At 44.9% G+C, this 8,698-nt stretch overlaps 1 non-coding gene across 1 annotated transcript; it reads right to left on the reverse strand.

The window, feature by feature from the left end:
- Nucleotides 1-434: 434 nt before the first annotated feature.
- Trnap-agg (transfer RNA proline (anticodon AGG)) lies at nucleotides 435-507 on the reverse strand. The gene has a single exon. It is a non-coding gene; the product is annotated as a tRNA-Pro (tRNA).
- Between the last annotated feature and the right edge of the window lie 8,191 nt (nucleotides 508-8,698).

The raw sequence follows: 8,698 nt of genomic DNA on the forward strand, positions 1-8,698 counted from the left end.
AGGTTATTACGAGATTTAAAGGAGTTAGTTTTTTAGTTTTAATCATATTTTTTATTTTAATGAGTTTGCTTACTAGTATACCGTTTGGTATCCACCTTTTGACTTTAAATAACATCAGTCATTCAGAGCTTCCTATAGTTTACGCTCTGAAATTGCATATTTTATCCGAAAATTTGAATTGTACGTCTCTGATCATTTTGCATCAGTCATGTTTCAAGTATAATCAAAAGCTCTAATAAAAGAGGATGTTTTAGCTTGACAGTTTCAACGAAGTTCAGCGTTGAAAGTAGCCAAATTTCTGAATGGCATTCTAGGTAGCTCAAGAATTTTTTTTATGAACGTGTCCACTGGAAAACAGACAGAGAAAGAATGACCGGAACGGTGAGAATGAAGAAACGGTGAAAATTCACCTTTATTACACTGAGAAAAGATATGTCCTCAAGCAGGAATCGAACCTGCGATCTCCCAGTCCCTAGTTGGGTGCGTTAACCACTCCGCAATCGAGGAACTGTGATGATGCCATCACATGTTCCCAATAGTTTTTGTGATCACCGCTGCAGCCTCCAATACCTCGTAATTCACCCATCGACCCCCAATGTCTCCTATAAGCAGATCGTCACCTCTCCCTCTCACCGATCGGGCCAAATCTCTCTCGTTATCTATTTTTAGGTCCAGTGGACTGCGCTTAAGGCTTGAGATATTTATTATCTCTGTTTGGCCCCATTTCCTAACTCAGTCGCCACCGGACAGTTGGCAGTGAAAGAGCTATGGAGTTGGCACCTTTCACTGCCAACTGTCTGGTGGCGACTAAGTTAGGAAATGGGGGCAAACAGTGATAATAAATATCTCAATCTCTTCCCAATTTAGATACGATTTAGTCATCGGCAATTGATCTAGCCTACTCAACGGACCAGTCGGTAGGTGCTGAGGTCTGATAAGCTATTCCGAATGAAGCGTAGCTTCTGGTTCCGAATCGAAGAAACGACTGGTTCGATGACGAATGTAAGCAGTTAATAGAGGAGAAAAATTCCGCAAGCCGATATCTGCAGGGACTTAGACGGCAACCTTGTTACGAACGAGTGTGAGGTGATTGAGTGGTGGAAGCAGTACTATGACGAGCACCTCAACGGTGAAGCAGCAGAGGACGAAGACGGTATGGCAACGGATCTTGAAGCACGCGCAGAAAACGATAGACTGCCGGCCCCCAATATCAAAGAAGTCAAGGAGGAGATCGGTCGGCTGAAAAACAACAAAGCTGCCGGGGTAGATCAACTACCCAGCGAGCGATTGAAATACGGTGGTTATATACTGTCTAGAGCGCTGCACAGGGTAATCGCCAAAATTTGGGAGGAGATTCTTCCGGAGGAGCGGATGGAGGGTGTCGTTTGCCCAATCTACAAAAGGGTGACAAGTTGGATTGTCGCAACTACCGCGCGATCACACTACTTAGCGCCGCTATTCATGGGTTCCCGCGCCACCACGGACCAAATATTCGCGATTCGGCAGGTTCTGCAGAAGTGCCACACATCATTTGTTCATCGATTTCAAATCGGCGTATGACACAATCGATCGAGATCAGCTATGGCAGATAATGCACAAGTACGGTTTTCCGGATAAGCCAATATGATTAATCAAAGCGACGATTGATCGGGTGATGTGCGTTGTTCGAGTATCAGGGACACTCGAGTCCCTTCGAATCTCGAAGAGGGTTACGGCAAGATGTGGTCTATCGTGCCTGCTGCTAAACGTTGCGTTAGAAGGTGTAATAAGGAGAGCGGGAATAGACATGAGTGGCACGATCTTCAGGAAGTCCGTCCAGCTTCTTGGCTTCGTAAACGACATTGACATAATGGCACGGAACTTTGAGGCGATGTCGGAAACGTACATCAGACTGAAGGCTGGAGCCAGCAGGATTGGACTTGTCATCAACGTTTCGAAGACAAAATACATGCGAGGAAGAGATTCTAAAGACGACAATGTGAACCTCCCATCCCGAGTTCGGATTGACGGTGACGAAATCGAGATGGTCGACGAATTCGTGTATTTGGGCTCACTGGTAACCACTGACAATGATACCAGCAGAGAAATTCAGAGACGGATCTTGGCGGGAAATCGTGCCTACTTTAGAATCCGGAGGACGCTTCGCTGCCGCACGAAGTCGATTATCTACAAGACGCTGATTAGACCGGTAGTCCTGTACGGCCATGAGACCTGGACTATACTCGAGGACCAACGCGCCCTTAGAGTTTTCAAACGAAAGGTGTTGCGTACCATCTATGGTGGCGTGCAGATGGAAGACGGAATGTGGTGCATGCGAATGAACCATGAGTTGCATCAGCTGCTGGAAGAACCATCCATCGCGCATAGAGGACGACCTGCGGACCCTTCGAGGACTGCGAGGCTGGCGACACGTAGCAATGGACCGAGTGGATTTGGGACGGCTTCTGCATACAGCAAGAGACAACAAGGCTCTAGCCTGAACGGTAAGTTAAGTGTAGCTTCTGGTTCACTGGTGACCCATTATTGTGACGGATCAATAAAAGATAACACAACAGCCAATTTTAGTTTTACAACTTTTATTTATTCAATAATTCGCGAGCATTTTTTCTCGCGTTTTCTCTTTATCGCGGTATATATAACTGTGCCGCAGTGCACAGAGCAGCGCGCTTAGGTAGGGGTGCGCATGCAATGAGATGTAGATACAGGTGTGGTATAACACCCAACTGACTGGTGGATCTAGCCTACTCACGAGCTACTCGGTAGGATGTCATGGTATGTCTGGTGATGCAGACTGACGTTCGATTCGCTGGTGCCCGCATGAAACGAACCTGATGCTGCGTAGTGTACTACTCCACTGATCCCTGGCGGTGGATCTAGTCTACTTCTAGTCTACGCCAGCTTCCGCTTTGAGTTCAGCGCAGCATCCCAGGCCGGAACGCCATACCTCAGGATTGAGGATAAGACACCCGTCAGGAGTCGTCTCGTGCTGCATCTTTCTCCTTCGATGTTCGGCATGATCCTTGCCAATACGTTAGTTGTCCTCGCAGCTTCCTCGCATACGTAGTCGACATGGGTGTTGTAATTTCACAGATCATCGACCATCGCATCCAGATGCTTCAGTGTACGCATCGATGGAATTGAGTGTTCACCGATGCTAAGCACGACATGATTAGTTTTCTTGCGGTTGCTGATCAGCACTACCTTCGTCTTGTGGTGAGCCAGCTGCAGCTTGACATCAGCCATCCAGGTTTCAAAAATCTCTCGGCCGTCAACATCGTCACTTCCTCGAGGGTCTCGCCTAGGGTTGCCACCTCCAGTGAGGCTTTCACCCGGAGATTTTTTCTGACCTGGAATAGATTTCCGAAGAAGCACGAGCTCTAACCGGTGAGTATAAATGAGACAAGTATAAATTCTTTCATTCTTTTGTTAACTTGTAGAGGTACTAATTACCAAAATTGACTCACATTCACCGTTTAGTGCTTTGTTTTAGCAAAGCATAAGGCTCACCACTGTACTGATCTTCTCTAAACCGTTTTGATGATGTATATAGGTGTGAAATTTTAACTCCCTGGCTAACGACAAAAAATCCAAAGCACCGACCACTCTCGCTGTGGAAGATAAGCCGGACAAGGATTGCCCTCTGAAACAGCTAACAAAAGAAGTAGAGTGAAGCAGGCAGGAAAGTAGCAACGTCTGGGAAGCACACAGCGATATCTTCCGGAATTAATGCTGGGCGCAAATTCGGCTATTCATCATTACAGTCGCTAGGGAGCTTGCAACAAAAGAACGAAACTTTTCTGTCTGGTCAACAGTTAATAGCCGCTGCAGGTGCCGCCAATATTAACGCCAGAAGAACTCGTTTGAAACTAACAAATTCAGCTAAAATTATTCATCTTCTCACTAGACCCGGAGAAATTAGTGTAAATCTCGGGGGCCCGGAGATCGTATCCAAAAACCGGAATCTCCGGGTCACTCCCGGAGGGGTGGCAACCCTACTCGCCGGTCATCGTCAGCACAACGTCATCTGCAAAGCCGACGATCTCGACTCTCTTGGGCAGTGTTAGTGTTAACACTCCGTTGTACATTATGTTCCAGAGTGTTGGGTCGAGTAAGGCGCCATGAGGTACTCCCGCCATGACCTCTGTCCAATGTTCGTCCCGTAGATCAGTACTCAGTTCATAAAGTAACTTTTTAGAAGCTTCCATAGTCGGGGACCCGTATTCTGGCAATGCTACGGCAATAGCCTCCTAGATGGCGTTGTTGAATGCGTTCTTCACCTCGGTCGTCTCCACCACGACGCAGTAGCGATTAACCCTTCTCCTTTTCTGATATGCTTTCTCCGCGTTCGCGATGACTGTGCGAATGACGTCCACCGTAGAGCTCCCTTTCCGAACTGCCTCTGCAATAGTCCGATCTCACTTTCAGCGTAGTTTGTCAGCTTGTTGTGGATGGCTCTTTCCAGAAGTTTACCAAGAATATCCAGCAGGCGTACAGATCCTCATGATGCTCAGTACTATTTCTCGTTTAAAAGCGAACCGACCGTCTCGAAATGTCGCCTTACGCTCTACTCTACTACTACCTCAGATCTTGTTTTCTTAAGGCGTGGCTTTAGGGTAGGCAGCACTGAGGGTGCTGATCTCGGCTCCAGTGTACCCGGTATTGTTACATCACGCGCCTTCGCAACTGTTTCCGACCCCACATCGGCATTCGGAATTGATGCGAGAATGTCAGCACGAACTACTTCCATAAAAAGTTCCTCGTAGAAGTCCTTTATTTTCTACTTCCGCTCGCCAATCCTCACTCTCCGCGTTAAAGTACAGATCCACCGATCAATGGTGTAATGTATTTTCTGGTGGTTGCTAAGTGTTGCTCACTAGCTCGCCAATTTATGTTATCCATCGGTGAAGGACTGCAGAATGTTATGTCGATGATGGATTCTCGTCCTTTTTTACGGAATATGCGGAAGCTTCGTCGCACAGTCTTACATCCAACTTCACCAGGGCTTCCAACAAGCTATAACCTATCGCGTTGGTCAGCCTGTTAGCGCACTCCACGCCATCTCTGTACTGTCGGCCACCCAATTATAGTTATCGGGAGGACACGGTACGGCTCTGCACTTCGTTCCTGTTGTCGTCCTCCACAACAGTTTTTGTTGCTACGATTGAGACTAAGCTGAGTTATCTCCTGAGTTATTGTTGGCCTACCTGCGCCTTTTTGTACGCATGGAATTTGAAGTCCCCCGTGAGGTGATCGTTTGCATCCTCCGGTTTCTTCGTGCAGTCTATAGCAACGTGCTCCTTCACTGCGAGTTCTCTACATTCTCTCCGCTCAGCTTTAAGGGCTCCTCTCTCCCTTTAAATAAGCCGCCTAGAATGTCTTATCGTTCGCTTCGACAATCAATGCATTACCCTTGTACCTATCCCGAGGAGGCTGCTTGCGTTTTCCTTCTTCTCTTTGTTCTTCTCTTTTGGTTCCTGCTGCGCCGTGGTTTTCCACTTCGCCTGCTGATTATCTAGGACAATAAGCCTCTCCAATAGTTGCTGGGATAATTATTCTGGGTCTTGAGTTAGAATTAAGAGAGAGAGAAAAAAAAAATCTGCTGCGAAATACTGGGTTTGTTTTGATGGATCTTTTTATTCTATATATTTAAAAACTTTTATTTGACGATCTGTTCTATTCGATGGTTCAAACGGCAAAAGAAACTTTATTATTTGACCATCTCTTATTGTACTTATGCTGATTTTGTCTTTAGATTCGCGTCGCTCTAGGTGCGCTCTAATGTTTTCACTTTCAGTATAAAAACGACAGCTTCGAGCGAACCTAGGGCGACTCTGATCTAAAACCGAAATCAGCATTTATTTGAGGGTTGAATTCAAACCTTTCTTTCAAACTAATTTTATAACAAATAAATTGGCAGCACTGACTGCATTCGGGCGAACTTCTTCAACCCCCGCATGCCCAATTAGCAAATTTTCTAGCAGAGACCGCTCTGATAGATTTCTGTAAGTCTTGGTTTGGCAGCCCTGTCAGATTTCTGCACGTATCCTGTCTGGTTAGTTGAGCTAGGGCGAACTCGGTTTCGCTCGCGTTTTCTGGCAAATTTTGACAGGAACCGAGCAAAACCCTGGCATAACTCGGACATAAACTGCGTAAAGATCCTGGCAATTCCTACCTGGTAGAACTTAGCACGAATCGAGCAAAACATATGACAAAGATGTGGCAGGAAGCGTACAGAGATCTTGGCGGTACATTTCTGACTGGATTCTGGATAAAAGTGAGCAGCATCGGTTGGTTTAACCGCTTCTGTCAGAAACGGTTGTTGCATTTGAGCGAATTCGTTGCCAGAATTCTCACACAAATCGCGCAAAATGCTCGCAGAAACTCTGCCAGCATCAATTACGCTTTGCTCAACTTTTGCTAACTTTCTGCTTGCCACGCTGACCGGGTGGAAGCAAAACGGGCAGCCAGCAAAAATCCGTCAGGATTCCGGTAGCTGTCAAAATTATCAAAATGGCGCTGCCAGAATTCAGCTATACTCCTTCCAGTTATGGCAGGCAGATTCGCCTCACCGGTTCTGTTTTGTTTATTGTTGTTTCATTTTCGCCATATTTACATTTTTCCAAGAAGGATAGTTTTGGCAGATGAAAAAATAGGGAGAAACAAAGATTTTGGTTTCAAACATGGTAAGTAATATGGATTTCATGTCTCCAGACATGTTTCTATTATAAATTTAAATAAAATTTAAAAAAAAAATAAGAAAAAATACAAGCAAAACCTGAAGCGGTACAAAACCGATCCTGCCGGTGCGTGCCTGGCAGAAATCCGGCAGAAAAAAACCGTTAATAACCGTAAGGCGAAAAATTCTGCCAGAAACGGTTGTTGCATTTGAGCCGGCCGGCTGGGCAGCGCACTGCCAGCCAGACTCCCAGAAATTCTGCCAGACTTTTTATTTTGCTGCCGGCTATCTGAGGGGAATTCTGCCAGGCACGTCCGAGCGGGTCACTCTGGCCGGTTTTGTACCGCTTCAGGTTTTGCTTGTATTTTTTCTTATTTTTTTTTAAATTTTACTTAAATTTATAATAGAAATATGTCTGGAGACATGAAATCCATATTACTTACCATGTTTGAAACCAAAATCTTTGTTTCTCCCTATTTTTTCATCTGCCAAAACTATCCTTCTTGGAAAAATGCAAAAATGGCGAAAATGAAACAACAATAAACAAAACAGAACCGGTGAGGCGAATCTGCCTGCCATAACTGGAAGGAGTATAGCTGAATTCTGGCAGCGCTATTTTGATAATTTTGACAGCTGCCGGAATCCTGACGGATTTTTGCTGGCTGACCGTTTTTCTTCCAAGCGGGTTATCTCGAGCTAATTTCATCCTAAAGCGGCCCTCACACGTTCAATATTTTTGTCAATACACAGTATTGGCGACATTGCTTCAATATTGCTTGTGGCACTCAAAACTGGATTCTAACTGCACTGCGCACTTACCATTCTTCCATTAAATTCTTCTCATAGACCGGTTAGTTCGACTGGTCTGTCTATGAAAGTACCATCTCTATCACTTGAAATACATGTTTTTTGACAGCTCGCAGTTTTGAGATCACTCGCACTTCAAAAGTGCGGAGTACAGGTTGGTGGGAAGTGCGCAATACGTCAATCCCATTTGAAATGCACATCGTCAATACTACTTTTTTATATTACACGTACAATGCTTTTGTCAATATACTCTCTATATTGAAATATTGAACGTGTAAGGGCCGCAGAACGTTCCAGCTCCTGATTGATTGATTCTGACATTTTGCACCGTACGCAATGTTACTTCAGGGATAGCGAAATGATGTTGGGCGATGGTCGATTGTTGTCTTTAGATTTTCGGCGAAACTAGTAGAAGAAATGAAGAACAAGAAGTCTTTTGTCGTCTCTTCTCTTTGATTCAACCGACCGTGAAGATTACTGTTTGGCGCATTTTGGATAGTAATTGCAAATGAAACATCATGGATACTACCATCATTCTTTAGCATTGGGAAAAATATTTTAGTAGACTTGTAAGGAACAACAAAAAATCATAACCATTCCATGTGGTGAATGCGTGTTCGTCGACATGTTTTCGCTATGGGTCGTAACATGTACATATTTCCATCGTTATGGGGAATCCACTGAACGGACTGACTGACAGCACCACGGGGGTTTTCGGTTTCTGACGCTCATTCCGGTGACAGTCTGCCACAGCTGCAGCAGTGTGCCCGTGTTCCCGTGCACCCAATTTCCCACTCCACAGCTTCTAGCTTCCACGTTCCACTTTCAATCAGTATGAAACATTATTCACACATGTGCGAAAACCATTTGCTGGGAAAAGTTTGGTGTGAAAAAGCAATATACGAACAATATTAGTGTAAAGTTTTTTTTCAATACATCCCTCGAAGACTGTTAGCTACTAGCGGGGAAAGGATTTACGCGGCAAGTAAATATTTTGGAACGATAGCAGTTAGTTTTTATGCCAAAATGTTATCGTAACGTTACGATAGGATTGGATTGTTTTCTTTACAGATTTGAAGTTATGAAATTTGTCTCCTCTCACACTTTGCTCCAAATTTCTTTTTGCGCGGCACTATACACGACCATAAATAATGGTCACAAGTTATCACCTGGTGTTGAAAGTTTAAAGCTACTTGAACCGGTTCGTTAAAAAAA

This window comes from Topomyia yanbarensis, chromosome 1 (assembly GCF_030247195.1).
Source record: "Topomyia yanbarensis strain Yona2022 chromosome 1, ASM3024719v1, whole genome shotgun sequence".
NCBI classification, from domain to species: Eukaryota; Metazoa; Arthropoda; class Insecta; order Diptera; family Culicidae; genus Topomyia; species Topomyia yanbarensis.